Source organism: Canis lupus, chromosome 5 (assembly GCF_011100685.1).
Source record: "Canis lupus familiaris isolate Mischka breed German Shepherd chromosome 5, alternate assembly UU_Cfam_GSD_1.0, whole genome shotgun sequence".
Classification (NCBI taxonomy): Eukaryota; Metazoa; Chordata; class Mammalia; order Carnivora; family Canidae; genus Canis; species Canis lupus.
In genome coordinates, this window is record NC_049226.1 from 87,006,917 (window position 1) to 87,020,130 (window position 13,214).

The following is a 13,214-nucleotide window of genomic DNA, read 5'->3' on the forward strand; positions in this document are numbered from 1 at the left end:
CAAAAGAGACCCCTGAGAAAGGATTAGCATTTGCTTCCCAGTTTAGTAAATGAGTGATTTGTTTTTCATGCAAAAGCAACAGCACCTTTCTTCGTTGTTTTGGCAAACACTTTGGTAGAAATGACCCCTTGGAGGAAGGAGCCAAGGAAAAGCAGAGCAATTCGGGAGTTAGGAAAGCAATCGGCGGGATATTTCTTTTTCTCTTTCTTCCTCCCGTCTCCTTCTACACAGCGACCTGCGCAGATACTGCACGCTAGAGGGCACTTGAGGTAGAGGAAGAGAGCCCGGACGGGCTCGGCCAGGGCAGCTGCCTCGGCAGGCAGGCGGGAGCGGCGCCCTGAAGGCGCTTCCCCTTTCCACAAGGCAGCGGGGCTCTGACTCAGGATCACCCGCTGCAAACGGAACCCCTCGGTAGTGGCGTGGCCTCCTGCAGAGATCCTCTTCCCCTTCCCAGCAATGTGGTTTCCTTGCAGCTTCTTGGAACACGTGTCAAATGCATATATGACATTCCTCTCTCTGACACCCAGCTTGACAGCAAGTAACCCGAACCATAAATTCCATCATTTTAGGCATAATAAGAGATGCCGACGTGCCCCCCCACCACTGCATCCCCCCATGTGTGATGATACATTAGCCTACGTGTGCAAATTGCAATGATAACCTCAACCAGTCTTAAGATAAAACGTGACTATCATATTTTAATACAGAACCTAATCCCAGACACCCAACAAGTGTCACCCCGTGGGGGGTGCAGGGAGAAAGTCTCCTTTCCATTTCTTCTTCTCTTCTTCTTCCTTTTTTTTTTTTTTTTTTTTTTTTTTTAAATCACAACGTGATTTTCTTTTTTTCCTCTTCATGGCCCTCGCTTTAACAAGAGGGGTCTGGGATCTGAATCTGGTGGCTGCTCCGTTTCGGAAAGCAAAAATGAAGAAAGACGCACCGCAGCAAAACCAACCCCAAAATGCTAAGTGTCTCATCCGCGGAGCCCGGTTGGCCCGCCTGAGAGCTTTGTACCAGTTGCCCTGCATCCATCTACTGGCCCCTCAGCCTCGGTGGGTGTCTGTGTAGAAGCTGAAAGGGAGCTTATCTCTCTTCCAGCACCTGGGAAGATGGGAGATAATGCCATTTTGAAAACCTTCTCCAAAATGCTCTCGGCACAGATGTGGTTTTCAGAAAGTGTTTACACCTCCATTTACTGAAGATATAATGGCAAGCTCAAGATTAGCAATTACAGTTAATATTAAGAGATCCAGGCCTAATTCCAGGGACAGCCAAACCCAGGCGGAGCGTCACAGGTCTGAATAGCAAGCTCACTGGTGATTCTACGCCAAGAATCTATCGCCACTTCTAGAGAGCTCAGCCTAGGTTTTCAGATCCTGTGATAGACATTGGTGGAGTGATCACATTATTTAGGGTGCACGCACTTTTCTTCTTCTTTATTTTATTTTTTTTAAAGATAGTATTCTGTCTTAGGATATTCCAGGACAAAAACAATAAGTATTCCTACGATACCCCACTTTATTTTTATTCTTCTCATTTTTTATATATACCACCTGAGAAAGGAATAGCCTAAGGCACTGGTTCTCAAAATACAGCAAGCAACAGAATCCCCTGGAGCATTTGTTAAAACCCAGATTGCTGAGCCCCACCCAGATGCAGGGTACGGGGATTTGCATCCCTAACAAGCCTCTGAGAACAGGGAGGCAGTATCTGGTCCAGAGATCAGTGGGAGAGCCACTGTAATTTGAGCACTAATCACATCTTTTCATGATTTTTAGCAAAGAGGCTGATTTAAAACAAACTCGTAAAGGAAAACTTTCCTGCATATACTTAGACATTTACAAACTTCTTAAAACTGCCTTCTTAATTTTTTTTTTTCATTCTTATGATCTGTGTTCCGATATCAGACGTCAAAATGAGACTTCAAAGTGTCTTTTGCTTAGTGACACGGTGGTTATTAATGGCAACCCCCACCCTCCAGGAAAAAGGGACATGGTGGTTTTCAGATCTCTTCATTAGGATTTCGTAACATCAAATCTGAGGTAAGTGTGCTGCATTCCTGGAAAATATTACATATTAAGTCGTATCACACGTATGCTTTGGTCTTCTCCGTATTTCAGGTTCTTAAAGTACTTAAATTTTTATTTTAAAATACCCCAGGCAGGAATTACATTGTGATATATTTACATTGGTGGAATCCACACTTTCAACCTCACCTATAGAAGAAAGCCCGCAAATTCATCAATTAATCTAAATTTAAAAGCAAGCCAAGAAACCTCAAAGTTCTCACAATCCTATCATGGTGAGCACCTGTTTTTGTTTTTGTTTTGTTTTGTTTTTCTGTGTGTGTGTGTTTTAGTTTATTTCAATTTTTCACTATGTACTGAAGAATGAGAAGAAGAGAAGTTTGCATTCTATTATTTTTTTTAAGTTTGCATTTTAATACAGCGGATAATAGGTTCCATTCTACCATTTTCTGCTCCAATGAGAGAAGGCGAAGCCTCCCTGTTCCCCCGCCTCCAGCCAGCTCATCCTTCGCTCTCCAAGAGCCAGTCGCCTGGTGTACTGTCTCCTTCAGTCACAATTATAACAACGAGCTCTACCTGTAGTAGCGGAGAATCACTGGGTTCCTCTCTGTGTCAGTCACCTGCAGTACAGTCCCCGTCTGCCTGTCACCAGGCTGGTCGCAATTGCAGGCTGGAGACCTCGTGCCCCCCCAGCCTGAGCCGCAGCCCCCCTCCCCTCGGCACCCTCTCTGCTTATACCCCTGCCCTGCCAGGTCATTCCTCACCCTTCCTCCCCGCAAAGCTCCACAGCGCAGGCGATCTCAGTCTCCATTCTCAAAAGCCTGGGGAGCGCAGTCCTCTTCCTGCTGGAGGGCTGTGACCCTGGAGAGGATGTTGAAGAGAAGACACTTCCTTAAGGAGTTAGGCTCTCTCCGTGGTGACATGACACTGCATCCTATTAAGTGTGGGTGGAATTGTTAAAGAGGCAAATGCCTTGTCTTTCAGCATCCCTGATTATTTTAGAAATATCCTTATAGGGCTTTTTAACATTATCCTAATCCTCTTTCACACTGCTTAATCACCCAGACCTCTCCTAAGAATTAGGAGAAAATTATTAGGAAATTCCTACTGCAGTGCTTTGAGCAGAGATTAGCACCGGCAGAGAGGGCTACCTTGAGTTCCAGGTGCCAACCTTCAGGGAGGACGGGGCAGTGACTGCTCCCGAGAGGGCCTGTGGCTAGGGTGAGGCCGGGCGAGCTCAGCCAAGCCCCTGGGCTCTGGCTCTGTTCACTTTGTCAAAATAACTGCTGCTGTTGTTTTAGGGAAATGCGGTTTGGCGATGCCCCCTGTGTCCACCGTAGACCTGGCTTTCCCGGGAGGCGAGTTTGCTCCTGGAGCCCATGCCCAGCCTGAATTCAGGGGCACAAAACTTTTTGAGTTCTCATACATGTAAGAAAGTGCCCCGCGAAAGGTGTGGAGCGTTTGTTCACAGGGACAAGGAAGGCCCTAACGTCAAGCAGGCCCCCAAACACCACCTGCTTCCTTGCCACTGGGGCTGCCGCGCTGTCTGCAAGCGGAGCCCTGCAACTCCTGGCCCCCCGGCGGCCCCCGCTGCTCCCCATCGCCTCGCGGGGCGCAGGGGCGGGGCGGGGGTGTCTCTGGCCCTCTTCACCACCCCCCCCCCCGTGAGATGACCCACTAAGGTCTTTTTTTTTTCCCCATACGGGGTTAGAATGTGAGACCTGTTAGACCCACAGTTCTTTTAAGCGTCTCACAACGGGATGTGGGGTGCGGCACCGCCAGACGTCAAGTCTCCCAGAACCTCGGGAGCCCACGGGCCGCGCCCTCCTCCGTCCCGCGGGGTCAGGGTTTGGGTCGGCGGCGGGGCACGGGCCGCACCCACCTCGCCCGCTCCTCCGCACCCCGCCCCTCCCCTGCTGGGCCCGGCCCGGCCCCCCCCCCCCTGCGCTCCTGTCCGCTCCGCCGGGAGGAAAAGTGGGGATGCAGGGGCCGCCCTGTGCCCGGGACCTCCTCTAGCGGGATCCGCGGCTGCCAGATGCCAGATGCCCGCCCGCCCGGGCAACCCCGGCCTCCTGCTCCCCCCCCGCCCCCCTGCCCCGCGGGGGCTGCAGCCCCAGGACCCACCACCCGGCCCCGCGGGGGACCCGGACGACTCGGCTGTCGGGCACCCCCCCCTCCGGCCTTCGGGACCCCGCAGCCCCCCGGGATCCCGCAGCCCCCCTGGCCTCCCGGAGCGCACCGCCCCCCGCGCCCCCCGCTCCCGCTCCCCGCTCCGACGGGCGCAGCTCTGCGGGCGGGAGGCGCTCGCAAGCCCAGGGGAGACCCCCCCCTGCGTCCGCCCACCCGGAGCCTCCGCGGGTCCTGGACTCGCCGTCCGCCTGCTCCTCCACCCCCGTCCCCCCTGCTCCCTGTCCCCCTGCTTCCCCCGCTACCCCCAACCCTGCTCCCCCCGCGTTCCCCCCGCTCCCCCTCCCCCCTCCCTCCTGCTCTCCTGTACCCCGTCTTCTCCTCCCCCCTGCTCCCCTCTTCCCCCCTCTCCCCCTTGCTCCCCCCGCCCCCTGCCCTCCGCTCCCCCCTGCTCCCCCCTACCCCCCTGTCCCCCCCGCTCCCCCTCTCCCCCTTACCCCCGTCCCCCCTGCTCCCCCGCGGTCCTTCCTACCTCCCTGACCCCCGCTCCCCCTCTCCCCCCTGCTACCCCTCGCCTCCCTGCTCCCCTTGCCCCCCCGCCCTCCGTTTCCCCCCTCCTCCCCGCTCCTCCTTACGCCCCTGCCCCCCTGCTCCCCCCTCTGCCCTCTTGCCCCCTGCCCCCCTGCTCCCCCCCATTCTCCCCGCTCCTCCCCGCCCCCTGCCCGCGCCCCCCTGCTCCCTCCTGCTCCCCCCTGCCCTCCTGCTCCCCTCCGTCCCCCCGCCCCCCTGCGCCCCCTGCCCCCCACCTCCCTGCCCCCTCCGTCGCCCCCCTGCTCCCCTCTCCCCCCCGCTCTCCTTCGTCTCCCCGCCCTCCCGCTCCCCCCTGCTTCCCCCTGCCCCCCGCCCCCCTGCTCCCCTCTCCCCCCTTCCCCTCCCCGCGGCGGCGCGCACCCAGCGGCAGGGCAGCGCCGGGGGCGGAAAGTTGGGCGGCCGCGGGGAGCGGGGAGCCGGGCGGGCGGCGGCGGCCGGGGGCGGGGGCGGGGGCGGGGGCGGGAGCGGGGAGCCGCGGCCCTGCCTCCGCGCGCCGCCCAATGAGATCCGTCGGGGGAGGCTCCGGCTCACTTTTCCACATCACTTCACAGTTGCGTCTGGCAGGCGGGCGGGCTCGCACGAGGAGCGCTCGGCCGCGGTCGCCGGAGCCGGAGCCGGAGCCGGAGCCGGAGCCGGAGGGAGCCGCAGGGAGCCGGAGGGAGGGAGCCGCCGGGAGGCCGCCCGCAGCCCAGCCCGCAGCCCAGCCCGCAGCCCAGCCCGCACCGCAGCCCAGTCCAGCCCGCGCGGCATGAGCCGGGCCCGCAGGCGCCTCGGGGCCCGCCGCCCCCCGCAGCCCGCCCCGCGCCCCTGCCGCCGCCGCTGAGCCCGGAGGCCCCCGCGCCCGCCGACCCCGCAGCAGTAAGTGGCCCCGCCGCGCCCCCGCCCCGCCCCGCCCCGCCCCTCCCGGCCCCGGCCCCGGCCCCCGCCCCGGCCCCCGCCCCGGCCCCCGCCCCCGCCCCCGCCCGACGCGCACCGCCCAGGGCCCGGGCTCCCGCTGCAGCCGCGCCCGCCGCACCCCTGCGCGCCCCCCTCTCGCCGCGGGGCTGCGGGTCCGCTGGGGCCGGGGAGGGCCGGGCCGGGGCGGGGCGGGGGAGCCCGGCGGGACGGGGCGGGGGACGGCACCCTCACCCGCACCCTCACCCGCACCCGCCCCGCACCCTCACCCGCACCCGCCCCGCACCCGCTCGCACGCCCTGGCCGCCCCTGCTCGCCCGCCGCGCCGCCCGCTGACAACTTGCCGGCTCCGCAGCCGCCCCAAGGGCCCGGTGGCCCGGACCCCCCCCCCCCGTGCCCGCCTGCACCTGCACCTGCACCTGCACCTGCACCCGCCGGGCCCAGGTCGGGACCCCCCCGCCCCGCTGCCCACCTGCGCGCCCGCCTGCGCCTGCACCTGCACCCGCGGGGCCCGAGCCGGGACCCCCCGCCCCCCCCAGGCCCCGCGCCCCGCGCCCGCCGAGGTCGCAGCCGGGGACCCCCGCGTGGCGGCGCCGGGCCCTCGGGGTGCGCTCCCCGCCGCCGTGCACCGCCCCCGCCGGGCTCTGGCTCGGGCTCGGGCTCGGGCTCGGGCTCGGGCTCCGGCTCCGGCTCCGGCTCCGGCTCCGGCTCCGGCCGCGCGTAACAGGTCGGGGCTCCGCAGGCCGCCGCCGAGCCGAGACGCGCCGGGACCCCCCCGCCCGCAGGGACCGCGGCCGCCCACCCCCCCCCGGGAAGCCTCGGAGCGCGGGGTCGGCGGCCCTGCCCGGGGCGCGGAGCGGCTGCGGGGGGCCCCGTGCGAGCGGCCGGACCGCGTTGAGCGAGCGTCGCGCCGCCGGGGCTGCTGGAGACGCGGGGTCGGGCCGCTCAGTGCGCGGGGCGGGGGGCAGGGGCGCGGGGGCAGGGGCGCGGGGGGCGGGGGGCTGCAACTTCACGCCGCTCCTCGCCCGGGGCCGCCTCGGTAGGAGCCGGAGCCCACGTCCCTGGCGGAGCTGCGGGTCCCGTCCTGGCCGCGCGGTGAGCAGGACCCCGCGGGGGCGCGACCGGGGAGACTGGGGCGCCTGGAGCCGGGCTGCGGGGGCTGGGTGCGGGGACCGGGGAGCCGGGGTGCGGGGACTGGGCGGACTGGGGGGACTGGGCTGGGCTGCGGGGACGCGGTGCGGGGACGGGGTGCGGGACCGGGATGCCTGGAGCCGGGCTGCGGGGACGGGCTGCGGGGACCGGGGACCGGGTGCAGGGCTGGGGGCACCGGGTGCGGGGACCGGGGACCGGGCTGCGGGGAGCCGGGCTGGGGGGACCTGGAGGGCGGGGGGGGGTGCGGGGACCGGGCTGGGGGCCTCGGCCTCTGCGGTCAGCCGCCCCCGCCGCGCCGCGCCCGCGCCCCGGCCCCGCGGTGGGAGCTCTCCAACTGGGAAAGTCTCCGTGGGCAGAGCTTTACGTAAGATGCCCGAGCCGGCTGCCCGGCCTCCCGCCGCCCGCGCCCGCTGCGAGCGCCCCAGGTCCCGGCCCTGCTGCGCCCAGGCTCGCGGGGACCCTGCGGGGCGCGGGGCGCGGGGCTCGGGGGCGCCCACCGGGCCGTGGCCGCCGGGGACGATGCTCTCGGAGGGCCCGCCCCTCCCCGCCCCTCCCCTCCCCTCCCGCTCAGGCGGCTCCGCGAGACCGCGCGGTCCAGGCACGTGCTGCAGCCCCCCGAGCTCCGCGGCCGGAAGACCTGCTGGGTCCGCCCGGCCCAATGAATGATAAGATTCCGTGATTCCGCCTTAGCGGACTTGAAGCTGCCGGTCACACGGCCCTTGCACGCTGGAGCACTTGCAGGGCTCTAAGCCACCTTTGAGATACATACGTGTGTGTGTAATATGGGCATTTCCTCCCCCTGGACTCTGGGGAGGGCTTGGAGTTGGGAAGAATCTCTGAAAACCGAGAAGAGCTTCTCCAGCGACTGGGGGCATCGCTGCCTCCGGGGCTGCTCCATCCTCCCCGCCCCCCCCCCCCCCGCGCCCCCCATGACTACCTGCGCAGGTGATGCTCGCAGGATACCCTATACCTTAGGGACCGTGGCTAACGTTCTCCGAAGCGCGGGCTGTGATGCTGATATTGAAACTTTTAATCTACCCCCCCCCCCAATCTAGAGCTCGGATTTCCAATCATTATTACTCTTAAAAACCACTTCCACTTTAAAGTCCACAGTCTCCCCAGACTCTCGGGATATCAGCCGGGTAAATCTCTTACCATTTTTTTTGCCTGCGTGTTTGGTGCCCAGGTTGCATGTTTTGAGTTCCTGGAAGTGTTCTGGATTTTGATGAACAATGTCATAGCAGCCCTCGCTAGAAGAGCGGCCCCTTTATGCCTGCTTGACACACACCAGCTCCAAAGGAAAGGAGGTCTTTAATCAGAAAGTGACTTTATCGGGGCGTTCTGTAGCACTCGGGGCCTGACAACTCCTCTAAGGCATCCCCTAGGCCAGTCCTGAACTCGCTTGAGCCAGCGGTGCTGTGCTCGGTGGAAAAAACAAACAACCCATAAAACATGCTCAGCAGGATGGAAGGGAGCACGTGAGACAGCATTTGTAAAGGCTGCCGTGTGAGCACACTCGTGGTACAACGCTTCCTTGTAAACTGTGCACAGATTTAAGGTCTGGGATTCCTGGTTTGCAGGGAGCATCGGATTTGGGAGCAAAGCAAGGGAACTCCAAAGAATGAGGGTACGGTTCTTTTCAAGACTGTACTTCAGGGCTTTGCTTTCCAGGTGCCGCTCATGGCACTGGTGAAGAGAAAGGAGCGATGACAGATGGGAGAGTTAGAATCCCTATGTCACCCATCGTTCAGAAAACCTTGTAAGGCAACTAAGGCTTTTAGGGCAAAACAAACAAACAAACAAACACAAAACAAACCTTCATTCTCCTACTCCAGGTGGCACACCTCGCGGCTTTATCAACATTCCAGTCTGAGCAAACTCTCCATGCAAAACCAGAAGCTTTTCAGGGGTAAAATGACATTCAATTTATATTTCCGACCACGCTTTCCTGGCCCATCAGCACAGCCTCTCATTTGACAAATCAGGGAACAGGCATAATCAGAGTAGCCTTTTAATTATGGATGGAGTCCAAAGTCTCAAGACTTTCTTCTGAAAATCCTGTGCTCAGTGATGCTGTTGGTGGTGGCTTCAGTCATTTTATATTGCTTACAAAGTTATTCAGAGAAGCAGGAAGAAGGCTTTTTTTTTCCCCCCTTTGGTTGCAGCACTGTTGCTTGCATAGCCACAATGCACTGATTTTGCTTTTCAGTTTAGGAGACGGCTCCTAACTTTGGTATATTATGCAACACCTACGGAGTGTCCGGATTAAAGCACGGCTGGTCCTTGCTGCTCTGTGCCGTGTGTGGTGCACGCTCACCCTCGGAAGTGAGCACATATGCACACAGATACACAAAACTTCTAGAAAACCCTCAGAATGTGCCCAACTAACTCATTTGCTGGTTCAAGTCTAATCTTAGAGTTTTATTATGTTCCCTCTGCCTTAGATTGTTTGATTTCCCCTCCTGGCTTCCTAAATCTGTATATTGACCACTTTAAAAAAAAAATGTCGTGCTGGATTTTTTTTTTTCACCACAATCCCATAATTGTATCTTTGTGAAATAGAATGATATTTTGATGGGACAAGGCTGTCATCTGAACTCGTGGGGCTCAATTAACCAAAGAGCTATTAGTCTTCTGTCATTCAGTTCCCATCGAAAGTTGTGATGAGCAGTATATTTCTGCTGAACTGTTGGTTCTTGCCTCTGGAACCTGCTTCAGATATAACCCTGAGGAGAAAATGAGTTGAACCTGGCAACTTCAAAAGGTCAGAAAAGGAATAAGTTCAAGGGATGCCATTCAGCCGCTTCTCCCATATGCTGCCTCTAGCGAAATCTCCAGTGCGACTTCGTGGCAAAACACCAGGGCCAACACTGTTTCCTTTTTCTATCATGTCCCAAGCTTTTATTTCCTGAGTTTTAAATGTCATATGCTCTTCCTTATCATAAATACCATCCACCTTCTTGCCTTTAGAAGTCTTGCTATTAAGTCCTATTAGTTTGTAGAAATACATAGATGTGGTTTTTCTCTCTATCTTTTTGGAAAGCGTCATGAAACAGTAGCACTTGTATTCGGAACCTTCGTACTTTGCTACCCTTTTTGCCAAAGACCCGCCCACCGGGATGTTGCTTCGTCGAGGGCTAAGCCCAGAGTCGGTGCTCGGGATACATTTGTTCGATGCATCGACAATTAGCAAGTTAGCCCTCCCTCTCTTTACTACAGGATTCTCAATAAAGGCTGGGAGGGGTGGGATACGATCATATCCAAAGTCCAGTATTTGTCTACCTCAGTCTTCTCTACAGACATTGCAAAAATTCTCCTAGGTTGATCTTTAGATAGAATTCCTCTTTTTTTTTTTTTTTAATCAATTTGTTCATGTTCCACAAAGCATTTTTTTTTCTCCCTCAAAGTCATTTGTTCAATAATATGGGAACATAAAAGCAGCATAATTCAGTTTTGAGAAAAGGAGAATCCTTCCAAGACCAGACTTATATCGAAAATGCTATTAAACTGTGTGGGCTGTAAAGCTGTGTTTTATGGGGGAAAATAAATTATGGAAGTGTCACATGTGTGACTCGGTGTCCACACCTTCCCTTGTTGGGGATGTATCAAATAACTGAGGGAAGGGCTTTGCCTTCTTTGCTCCTTCTCTCTCTCCCTCCTTTGCCTCTCTTCAGTCTATTTTATATTTGACTGGAACAGTCCACATTAACCTCACGTGAACTGAAGTCTGGGTGTCTTAGACGACAGTTCCGTGCTCCTCTATATTATCAGCAGGATCCCTGGCACTCACGTGTACACGCAGGAAAATAATATGTTTTCCATGATGAGGTCTTTCTGTGGATCTATTTATATTTTAAGCATGTTGAATATATTTGCAAAGGACTATTAAGCGGAATCTTATTCTTTCTGTGTATGTTATTAAGTGAAAATGTCATCACAGTATGTTCACGTTCTGCAACGTGCTATAAGGTTGTAACACGTTGTTTCTTCGTAGGTAGATTAATGCGTAAAATAAGATTATCGGGTTCCTGATGTGACACAAATAACACAAAATAAGCAGACGAGGGGGTGATAGAGATATCATAAGGGAATGCTTTTCTTATGCGTGCAAACTCCTCTCCAGAATTTGATATGAAAATTACAAGGATGCATCCCAATCCTTATTTCTCTATTGATGTTTCACCCTGACAAACAGAGTTTAGGTTTCTGTGCTCAGGTACCTCCATCTTCGTATTGGGGATGCTCAAAAATGCAAAAAAAAAAAAAAAATGTGTACCTATTTTGGTCGAATGGGAAGACATACTTGTGTTTGTCTTCTTTTTGCATCTTACCAACATGTAGTAGGGGAAGATAGTATAGAACAGTATCCTGCAGACGGTTAGTGAGAATCCGTATGAGCATTTTAATTGGTTTTCATCACCTATGTATTCTGCATTATATCTCAATATTATTTTTGTTACGTGATTGCTTGCTGTCTGTCTGTCCATCCGTCATCGGCGTCCGTAGTTCCTGGTGATAGTGTCAGTGGGTGGTTCTTAAGCTAGAAAGTCTTTGCAACATGAAAGGATGACAGTAGGATGCCCTCGTGAGGGTGGCTACTACGCACTATAATCCAGCTGGCAGGGTCTTGACCTATCAGGCCGGGACACTGGGCTGCATTTCAGTTTCAGTATCACAGGCTCCGTGGCCTCGGTTATGTGACACGCCTGATTTTAATCATTTCCACGTTACTTAAGAAGGGAGAGGTTCTAATTCTTAGCCATCATAGTAGTGCTGAAATTCATTAAAATAAACGGAAAACATTTGTTGAACGCTTTTGGAGGAAGGCGCTACCTGAACCCAATCTCTACTTAGATTATCTTCTCTCAGAAGCTTCCTGAATGGTGTTTAAGAATCATTTTGGCCTCATCCCTGGGTCGGTAGGGACTCCCTATTTGGGCCATTTCCTTAAGAAGGTAGATGAGTATGGAATGCAATGGGATTTTTTTTTTTTTTTTTTTTTTTTTTTGTGAAAGTATCTAGCCAGTGAAATGTTTGTCATTGAGTGATTAAAACTGGGTTGTGGTGCTGTTGTACGATACGACGTAGCGGACCGTGTTTTCATGGTTGGGATCCACGTGGATCTTGAAGGCTTGTGCGTTGTCCCCTCAGCAGAAAACAGTGAAGGGCAATGCCACGTGTTCCATGGAAGGAGACATGGTTGGCTCTTGGGAAGGGGCTAAAAATACTGCCCTTTAGAAGCTTAATAAAACTATTTGAAGTCATTAATTGTGTGTTAGCTGTGGGTAGGGAAAGCTGTTTATGAAAGGCGTCATTCATATCCAACATGGTAACTGTCACTTAAACCACGAAACGAGAATGAGAAATTCTTTTATTGACCTGTCTAAATAGAATCCTGGGAGTTTCTCTAGTGACCTACACAGCAAGAAATTGAAATAAGATACTTAAAAAAAAAAAAAAAAAAGAAATCAAGAGTCTTTGTAAAGCACATGGAATAGTTGATAAATAGTAGCTGTTCTTGCTGCAGCGTAGAGTTTTAGGTAGCTTATGGGATTTTCCCACGACCCCTCAGGTTAGAGTATGGAGCGCAGAGCACCTGTTCTCTCGTCTACCCCCACTGAGATCCGCGTCCCCCTCTGTTGGGTGTGAGGGAACGGTGGCTCGAGCCACTCCTGACACCGGACTCCGTGCTTTCGGCCAGGGCGCCGCGGAGCCTCCCTCGGCCAAGGGTGGGGGTGATGTCTGCCGGTTGCTGTGATTTAGAGGCTCTTGGGTCCCTGGGAATCCCTGGGGTGGGCCTGGAAGCTGGCCCCGGACGCGCCGGGCAGCGAGTGACCAAGGAAAGGCAGGCTGATAGGTGGCAGTTGTAGCTCACGAGGGCACTATGTGCTCATATAGTGAGCCTCTCCCTCGGGTGCCCCCAGGGTGGGGACATCTGCACGCCTCCCTGCGAGAAGCTCAGGGTTTTATCTAGAGGTCCCATGGGGTCAGGCACCTGGTCAGTCCGGGTGGTCTGCACAATGCCTGCCTCCTTCCAGGCTGAGGTCCTGAAGTCGCTCCCGGCAAGGGGCGGTGGGAGAATGTGGTGCCCAGGCCGGGGAGGGAACCCGAAGTCTGAGCCCTGGGGCCGGGCCTCTGACCCACTGGAGCTCCCATCCTCACCAGGACCCCTTCCAATAAAGGGCAGGCACCTTGGTGGTTTTCACTCCTTGGGTCTCTGACCATTAAGTTTTGAGCAGATTATTTAAAGACCATGAAGGATGTGGCTTTCCAAAGGAGAAGGGGGGATTTAGAGGAGGCCCGAGACTTCTGGCCTCGTGTTCATCTTTTTTGAGATGATCTCAGTCTAGTTGTGCCTTAAGGGAGCCCAATAGAATATTTATGTATCTTCGAGATCTTTAGGATTTCAAGAAAGTTCTCATA

At 56.4% G+C, this 13,214-nt stretch overlaps 1 long non-coding RNA gene across 2 annotated transcripts; it reads right to left on the reverse strand.

Annotated features, from left to right (window-relative positions):
- Positions 1-2,440: 2,440 nt before the first annotated feature.
- On the reverse strand, positions 2,441-5,147 carry LOC102153075. Of its 2 annotated transcripts, none has more exons than XR_005358962.1 (3): positions 5,106-5,147; positions 2,792-2,888; positions 2,441-2,603 (listed from the first exon to the last, which is right to left on the reverse strand). It is a non-coding gene; the product is annotated as an uncharacterized LOC102153075 (long non-coding RNA). The 2 variants fall into 2 exon arrangements; XR_005358963.1 differs by lacking the exon at positions 5,106-5,147 and adding an exon at positions 3,179-3,626.
- Positions 5,148-13,214: the final 8,067 nt, after the last annotated feature.